The sequence below is a fragment of the Anneissia japonica genome, unplaced genomic scaffold (genome assembly GCF_011630105.1).
Source record: "Anneissia japonica isolate Jap-2015-1 unplaced genomic scaffold, ASM1163010v1 scaffold21_len1647178_cov195, whole genome shotgun sequence".
NCBI lineage: Eukaryota > Metazoa > Echinodermata > Crinoidea > Comatulida > Comatulidae > Anneissia > Anneissia japonica.
Window position 1 is genome coordinate 1,527,555 of NW_022750455.1, and position 9,592 is coordinate 1,537,146.

Sequence of the window (9,592 nt, forward strand, 5' to 3'; positions counted from 1 at the left end):
ACAAGATTTTTTATTCAAAGGGAAGCTTTATATCTACCACCATATACTGTAATTACTGTAAGCCTTCTGTAGGCTAACCTGTTACAAATTTTATAGCTAGACAACCTGTCAACTGAAGATAATCACAATAGGTTGTTAATAGCTACCCATGGAGGCACTGTCTGCAATTCAATTTATACATCCATGCTAATATACTGAATACTGTAGTACTGTGTGTAATATCTTGTGTACAAAACCTTATGACACTAAACTGTTTTCTTTATTTTTATTGCATCTCATAAATAAATCACAATTACAGAAAATATCAAACACAAGGAAACAGACTGGCAGTCCAAGAGGGAAATGTCCTAGATGAAAAATATCAATGACATATTGGATAGGGTTGACCCTATATTTGGGGATAATTAGCTTTTGTTTCAAAACTCTTCCTAACCAGTAGCCTCCCTGATGTTATGAGCACTTGGTCTGTCTATTTATTTTATTCCTCCATGGTCTACTTAGTACTACTGGTACAGTAGGCTTAATGCTATTATAGCATTAAGCTATATCGCGATATCCAATTAGAAAAGGGTGCTCTTAAAATGGTGCAAACATTGCTGGACTGGGGCGAATGCAGGGTGGAGGAGGAGGTGCAGATGGTACGATTGCACCCTGCTAAATTGTATTAAGAAAAATAATTGTTGTATTGATATTGTAAAATTTTTAAGGTGTGAGCGTACAATTTCCAGGCACCTAGAGGTGCATATTCTCAAACCTCAGCCCTAACCATGGTGGGCTTGATGTTGTGTGGAATCTAATGCACTCCCTACCACCAAATCCTGCATCCACCACAGCTGTGGACCTCCTTGTGGTCCCTGCATGCATTTTAGGTCCATGTACGATAGTGCGAAGTATTAAGAGTAGATTACAATGAAAGCAAAATACTGTATAATTCCGACTGATAATTTTCATTTTGTAGAAGGTGAAGTGTAAGAATCCCCCACCGAATCCCCAGCTATGGCATTTGCAGAGGGAAATTAATCACTGTGTAATGGATCAATCTATACTAGTCCAGGCTGTTTATGTAGCAAATAATGTGTATTAAACCCTGTAAATATTTTTGTCCCTGAGGTGGACCATAACATTAGCTTCAGTTTCACCTGCTGTCTGCTAAATGACCTTTGTACCCAGTACCAAAATGATATCAGGTAGTGTAGACAAGCATTTATACAGTACAGTACTTTGTTCCACATAGACATCATACATTACACATTATATTTTATCATTGTCTTCCGACATAACATTCTTGTTGAATAGCAGTGCTACTGAACATACCAATTTGTGTAAATTGGTTAAGACCACCACGTAGTTTTGGTATTCAAGATTTTTATGGCATCTTGAAAATATTGAGATGATGCACTGTGGTGTTACTGTTTTCAATATACATTATTTACGCATATCATTAGGGTGCATTCTAGGTAATTCTATTCTCCTATGTGCATATATTTGGCCATATTGTAAGCCGCAAACTAAAAGCTATTGGGCCCGATAAAAAAAATTATTAGTTTATCATCTTACCAATGTTGGAAGAGTGATGAGGGAGGAATGCTTCTTTATTTTGCTAAAAGCAAATATCAGCCTTGGTGCATTGGTTTATTCAAAGTAAAACACATGATTGAGGGTGTACACACAGTACCTACTATTTACTAAAATCCCCGGACCTAAGTTTTTTTTAATACCATAGAAGACATGCGGGCAGGAATGATAAACTTAATCATTTTTTTGATTGGCTCTTATGCTTTTTTTTAGAAAATAATTTATTAGTTATTAGTTTCTCCATTCTAATTAAATTCTATGCTCTGTTTTACATTTCACATATTTTGTTTATTTTTTAGCAATACAGTTATTAAGTTTCAGTATTATCTCATGCGATCGAACTACTGATTTATTGCCTGATTTAAATCTTAGCATGCACTTGTGATCGTTTTAATGAATTACTTAATCAACTAAAGTAATGTACAAGTCTACTGCTTACTGTCGTGGTATATAGTACTGGCTGTCTGCATTCTATGGAGAAGGTATTTGAAGTATGTTGTATTTTATTTTAATGCACAGTATTGATTTAGCTAAATTGTGATTCGTGCATATATAAACCAAAATATTAAGTAGAGAACTTCTAAATTGTTTAACTACTTGTTGAACTTTCTTTAAAATCTATGCATGCAAATAATTCTAAATTGCAATGCATAGTTATATTTACTTATTTTAAGAGAGAACATTAAAATTTTTCAAATAATTTTGGTACTGTGCTTGCACAATTACAATAATTTAATATTCCGTCGGGCCACTACACAGACTTACTGTACAGTGGTCATCATAAAATAAATATATTTTTTCTCATTTGGCTGCTAGTAAAAAAAAATGTACGATAGATGAAAAAAGCCCAATTTTTAGTCAGGTCAAACCTGGGAGATTTTTGGTTTTATCTAGAGTATGACCTCATTTTCAACTTAGAATGTTGACTGGGTCAATCTGACCTTGAGCTGGCCAAAATTATTGGGGAAAAAGTTGGCCCAACTTTGCAATGAATAACATAATTGATCTGATACAGTAACTGTGCCTCACTGATTTGTCACAGGCAAAAGGTTTCCATTTTTAGGGTAGCATATGGCTAAATGTCAAACTGCACTGTACAAGTGCAAGTTTTTGAATTAAACTACATATGATTTGAGGTTTGGGACAGAGATGTAGCCTAAGGCTTTTTCCTTCTGGGTTTCTTAGACTTAGATAAATTAAGAACATAAGTGTGTATTCACTTCCCCTTATACTGAAATAATTAAATTTGGACATGGACTGAAGTGTAAAGGGTTCAATGACTAACCAGGTCAGATTTTTTTACCAAATAGTTTCCAAAGTTTTATATATAATCCTCATTGGAAAGATGCTCTCACTCTCTTATCTCAACCCCCAGTCCCAAAGGACAACAGACCGGATTGCATCACACAATATGCTTTCTGAGCAATGGGCGTGCTACCTGTATACTAGACTTTAGTAGCTTGCAGTTTAATAACCTGATGGTGCTGAATAGAAGCGGGATTTAAATATACCAGATGTTATGTGTTTGATGAATCATTTTTCAGAAGTAAAATTATGTCTGTTGCTAGCTATTCTTACATAAGAGATATTCAAGCTACTGTACAGGTGCTTCAATTGTTTGTAACTCTTGTCATTCTAACATTAATTATAGTACAGTTATATTATAATGTTTGTTAAATAATACAGTAGGCTTATATATATTGAACCAGACTTATAAATTCTGTGATTTTAGTATCTTGATGTACTGTAATACTAGTCAAAGGACAGAAACACTTCGTGATGACCTGTACTTAAACTTCGAAACGTTTAAACTAAAATTAAAGTAGGACCTATAGTGTTGAAGAACTAAAAAAAATTAATGTGTGTTTGTATTGGACTAGTTATTCTTTATTACAGAAAGAATTGTTTACTAGGGCCTATAATGCCTATTTGTGCTTCAGGTCTTAACTAAAGATCCCTCCTATCAAAGACCACCTCCAATTAAAGACCGCTTTTCTGTGGTCCTAATTTAACAAATGTCTTTTAGGCCAAATAAAATTTCTAGTTAATTAAAGGCATTGTTTTGGAGGTGTAATGAACAATGGCCTGTTTGATCGGATGTATGTCTGATGCCAATCAGCTGGGTTCATTGCATTTGCAAGATTTAAAAGTACAGTAGGCCATATCATGCCGGAAAAGGTGTGTATGTAGACAAAGGATTGACCAGTGTCTGAGTTGACAAGCATGATGAGTCGAATGGCCGAGCGGTTAGCAGGGATGCCGCAAGCTATAGCCATAATATCGGCGCTGGTTCGAACGGCACGCTCGCCTATGGTTCTGGTGGTAGAACAAGTCTTCTCAGATAAGGACTATAAACAGTAGACCCAGTGTATACAATGGCTCGTGTGCACTATAAAGAACCCAGTACATCCTTCGAGACGAGTTGGGGGTTAGCCCGGTGTACTGGAACAAACAGCCCCTGTGGTGGACGACGAGAGTTGCTGGTACCAGGTTACCGGGTAGCACAGACATGAAGGGACCCTAATAGGGGCGAAGAAAGTCATTGGTCGAGTTCCTAGTCCACATTTCAAGCGCCCTGAGCATCTTACATTAGATGGATATGTGCGCTATATAAAACTACACTATTATTATTATTATTATTATTATTTAGTACAAACAGTACTGAACTACCAAATAGCAGTGATTCTACCTAGATTTGTCTGATGAGATTGGGGTGATGGATAGGGATGAGTTAGGGAGGTTTTGTAGCTACAGAATAAACCACAAAGTGCCCAGAAAAAGTGGGAATTTTTGGCCAGGCCATATTTATGTTTTTTGAGGTATTAATTGTAGAACTTGCATATTAAGGCAAAAAATATAAACAGAAAAGAACCAAGAGATTAGCTGACGATGCCTTGGTATGTCTGACGGGGCTTCAGCACCCTTTCCCCTACTGTTGAGGTGTTGGGCCTACTGTGCATCATCAATTCACTTCTAGATTATTGTAGCATCATTTTCAAGTAATATTCCAAGTACTATTCTAAACAGTACAGAAATAGCAAACAACATGCTGTAGGCCTACTGTACTATATCAAGGCCTACTGTAAAGTACGGAAAACAATGAAAACAATGGCATAATATTCACACAAAGAACTTCCCAATGTAGAGAGAGAGACTGAGAGAACAGTAATAAATGTAAATAAAAATTCATTTTGTTCCTTGAAGTAATCGTAACCAATGACCTAACTTTTCACAGGTGTCCTTAGAGACAGAGGTTAACGTAAACCATTGGTGTTTTGTTCCCATTCAAGGTATCGTGTGGGAATTAGCAGTATTTATGGCTCGACAAATACCCTAAAGATACAGCCACTTAACTCATTACTCCACAAATATATTCCACAATTGTGAACCATGCGAGCATACTATGGGCCATGCGCATCTCATTTCCACCCATTGCTGTCAAATGGTGCGGAAATAACAATAACGTCCCGAGTACTAGTGAGATTGGGGTTGCCTTTTAACTATAGTAATTAGTTTAATAAACGTAAACACTAGAATTCCAATATTTAAATTGCTTTGTATTTTATGCAAGTTATAATTAGTAGGTCTGCTGTTTACAAAAAAAAAAGATTTTCCTAAACAATCAATAAACATATAGCACCATTTTCTTACTGAATCTTTCTATAGACCGTAAAATCACAGGTGAGCAAAGTGCAGCCTGCGGGCCGCATGAGACCCGACAGCAATTTTTTTACGGCCCGCTAATGCTAGACTTTATTTATACCTTCTTTAGCAAATATCGATGATTTCGAATGAAAATAAAATTTTATTTTTGGCCAATCGGCGCACCCGCCACCACAAAAAATGGAAATTTCAGAAAAAATTAAAGTTTTCAAAAATTGTTATTATGCCCTCCGCTACCTTGAAATCTCCAACTATAAAATATGTATATTTCTTCCTAATTATATAAATTTGAAGCATTTAACCATCCCATTTTATTTACATTCACCAATAAAAACAAGGAACAAAAAAAGTCTCGCCTAAAATGAATTAAAAACCCTATATGTGCAACTCGCCAAGCAACATTGGCTTGAAAACACTATGTTTTTTACTGTCTGACACCGATCGTATATAAAAAGTAACATTAAAACTGAGAATACAGTAAGTGGTGTAAAAGCAGTGCTTGGAAGTTTTTGGAAGGTCACTAGAAACATCAAAGTTTGGGTGCGGCCCTCAGTGTTAAATAAAACATTCACTTTGGCCCTCCGAACAATTGTTATGCCCACCCTTGCCCTAAATGGTAGCAAAATTGACTACAGTTTTTCATGCAACCTCTAGCAATCATTGATTAATTACTAACTATACAGCATTCTAGACAATCAAAACACATTTTCTTTCAGTTTCCAAAGGTGGTATGGCATATAAATTCAGGCACTGGCATTGATATTTCATATTTTATATTAAAAAAAAAAACACCTATACAGAACCTTGATTTTATAATAATCTCTATTTTTCGCCAGTGTCACTTTTTTTTTAGTTATTTATACTATGGTTATTGTCTAAATTTCTGTACCCCAAAAACTGTCTTTTTTAATACCAAAATAACTGACATTTTTGGGGGAGTTTGGGACCTGTGTGACCATGTGACCCCATTCCTTTGTGCTACCAATTCTTATGCCCATGACAGCAATGATACAAATTTCTGAAAACATTATTTACAACTTTCAATGTAGATCAAAGGAAACATTGATTTATTTTTAAAATGTGATAATTAAACACAGGAAAATATCATGTTTTTCAAATTAGCGCTCATCGTGCAACAAAAACAACACACATCTGGACACGGCAGGGTTCTTCAGCCCCACGGCCGAAGTTCAAAAAAAAATGTTTACAATTTCAGGCAGAAAGAGTTGCAAGATACTGCACCTTGAAGCTGTTGGCTTAACTTAGGACTTTAATCCCTAAACAACAACTGGCAGATCAAGAGTAACAATAAACATGGATCAGATATTATGGTCTGTAGTCACTTGGCAGTCAGAACAAACCATGTTACAGTAATTACAGACTACCATTAATCTGGCCTGGACTATCTGGATCTATTTTGTTAATACTTTTAATAAATAATAAAAATGGATCAGGTATTATAGTTTGTAGTCACTTGGAAGGAGTTTAAACAAACCCTGTTACAGTATGTTCAGACTGTCATTAATCTGGTCTAGACTATGTCTATATTATTTAGGGGAGTTAGGCCCAAGCAGATCCCATCCAAATCTAATGTCAAATGAAGTTTTTACTTTGAAAAATGCGATACTGATAATTTGTTTCATCGAGGTTAACTTTCACAAATTTTTATCTTAATACCGACAATTAGTGTAGTTACGTTTTTCAAAGCATTGTCATTTCTCGATATTTATTCATGCATTGATGAGTACACAGTAACTGCTATACGTGGTTGCGTGGTTCACCAGGTAATCAGTCATTCGCATGACTTCAAAGAATAACATTGGTACAAGCCACTAATTACTTTAGTCAATGGTAGAGATCCATAAGTGTCGAGGGAGGTATGTTAAACCCCATCTTATTTAAATATCAAAATTTCCTAGTTTTAATTTTTGATACCGAATTGGCACCCTGTTTACTGTAAACCGTTTCAATTAACAGTATAACTTTCACAATTGTTTAATATCCAAGCATATAAATACTCCCAGAGTTTTTTAACCAGAAAAATTGGTACTGTAATTGTAAACAAATGATAAATGAAATTAATGTTACTAAATGTTTTTTAAGCTAAAATGTATGCTAAGCAAAAAAATAAATTAGTTTCACCTCTATGCTTATTTCCATTTTTGCAGCTGCTTTCATTCAGTTATTTTGTAACTATTTTTGTTTGCAAACTTTCCGACATGTTTTTTTTTTGTTTTGTTTTGTTTATTTTCTAATATATATTTCTCTCTGTTGACCTAGTTCAGATTTGGTTATACCCAAAGGGCCAAAAAATATTCCCATTTTGCCGTTAAGAATGTATGTTATGAGAAACTTTTTTTACGTACTTCGTCTAATAAAATTAGGTTGATGATTGGTATATTGTATTTAATGTTTCTTTTGTTTATTTATTCTTCACCTCCTTATAGTTTGTACTGTGGTACACTGGCTCATGGGAATGTAAATATTGTGACTGGCCCTTTTAGCCAGATCAGATGAATTATCTGCCCACCAGGCGGAATTCAGGTATACATAGGTTCTGAACAAATGATGTGAAATTAATAGCTCAGTTCAGTTACCAATATTGATGGAGCTATTCCAACCAACACTTCATTCTACACTGTCAAAAATCTACTCTATTCTCACATTAGTTGACAGCACATTCAGTCAACAGATGCGATAATGTTTCCCCTTTCATTCAAAATTATTGTTTACTTTATTCTATTGCCATGGAATTGTGAAGGAATGTTCATGTGGTATCCTAAGGAGAATTTAATTACATTGTTTGGTGTGGTATGATTGATCGAATCTTGATGGTGGTAAATGCAGTAATCTTAAGGGAATTTTTTGTGAGGCAGTGTGTGAAATCAACTTAAGTGAACACTGCCCAATTACTGTGTTATTTTACCATATCCACGAACCAGTTTCCGTCTAAAATTTTTTATAGGCTTATACAAATAAGAGGCACTTTTAGTTCTCTTCTGGCACTCTAACTTGTGCTTTGAATACTTAATTCTTATTTAATATTTTACTACTACTTTTTAAGATTTACTCGGACAATGTTGTACAACGTAGCCCACGCAATTTATCGGGGAGTCTCTCCAGGTCGTCATGAGTTTTGTGATGCGTTGGTGCTTAATTCACACAAAACTGACGAGACAAATTGCAATGTGCTGGGCTTTGAGAATCAATTGCCAATTCACTATACAGTAGTTTACTGTACATAAAGTTTTTGCAAGGATTAAGATACTGTTTAGTTTATTTAACTTTATTTTTACCATGCCATTATTCCATGGTTGGGTTACTCTCACAAAATATTACTCGTATCCCTGAGCAGAATTTAATAATGACCATTGTTGATTTTGCAATACAAAATCTAAAGAGAACAATTGTTACTAAAGTATCTATCAGATGCTTCTATTGGACCTAAATTAATTGAATTAAAATTTATCTTAGCTATTGGTTGCCTCCAATATAAAATAGTATTGTCAGTATAACTTTTAACAGTTTCTATTAATTTTTATAGTTTAGTAAGTCTGTTCTAATTCTGTATTTAGTACAGAATAGTAGTGAGGCATGCAGTTGGATTCCATTAGTTCCTAAAGCATTTCAGCATTCAGTACCAGCTCAGGCCAAAAAAAAAATCTTAGTTTATCACCTTCGCATGCATGTCTTCTATGGTACTAAAAATATCTCAATAATGTTTTACTTTGAATATCAATGCACCAGCAAACAACCCAAGGGTACTATTTGGCTTTAGCAAAATAGAGGATTTCAGCATTCAAAGGTACCAACTTTATGCTAAATTTAAATTCTAGTGTAGTTTGTAGCCTTTAGTCAGTCATCCCTTAAGTAAATTCAATGTTAATGATAATTGGTTCTTCGATTAATTTGATGTCGGAACTTATGATTATTGAGGCTGTCTCCTTGGTGTACTGGAAGCAGGTGATTTTAGTGTAACCACTGTAGTGTAGCTCTGGGTGTTTTGTGATGCTTGATTTTTATACCATATTTAGCGAACCCGCTGCCCAATAATGGTGATTTCAAGTAAAAATAATATTTTTTTTTGGCCAATTAGCATACTACCACCATGAAAAAGTGGAAATTTCAGAACAAAATAAAGTTTTCCCTTATTTTTACTACACTCGCCGCTGCCTTGAAATCTCCAAAATAAGATGTCTATTTCTTCTTATTATAGAAATTTAAAGTATTCATCCCATACACTATACTGTTAACACATTCACCAATAAAAAATTATTTTTATTTTCTCCTTTGGATGATTTTGGCAAAACTATTTGCTAAATAAGAAAACAAACTTTTATTATTATTTTCATTT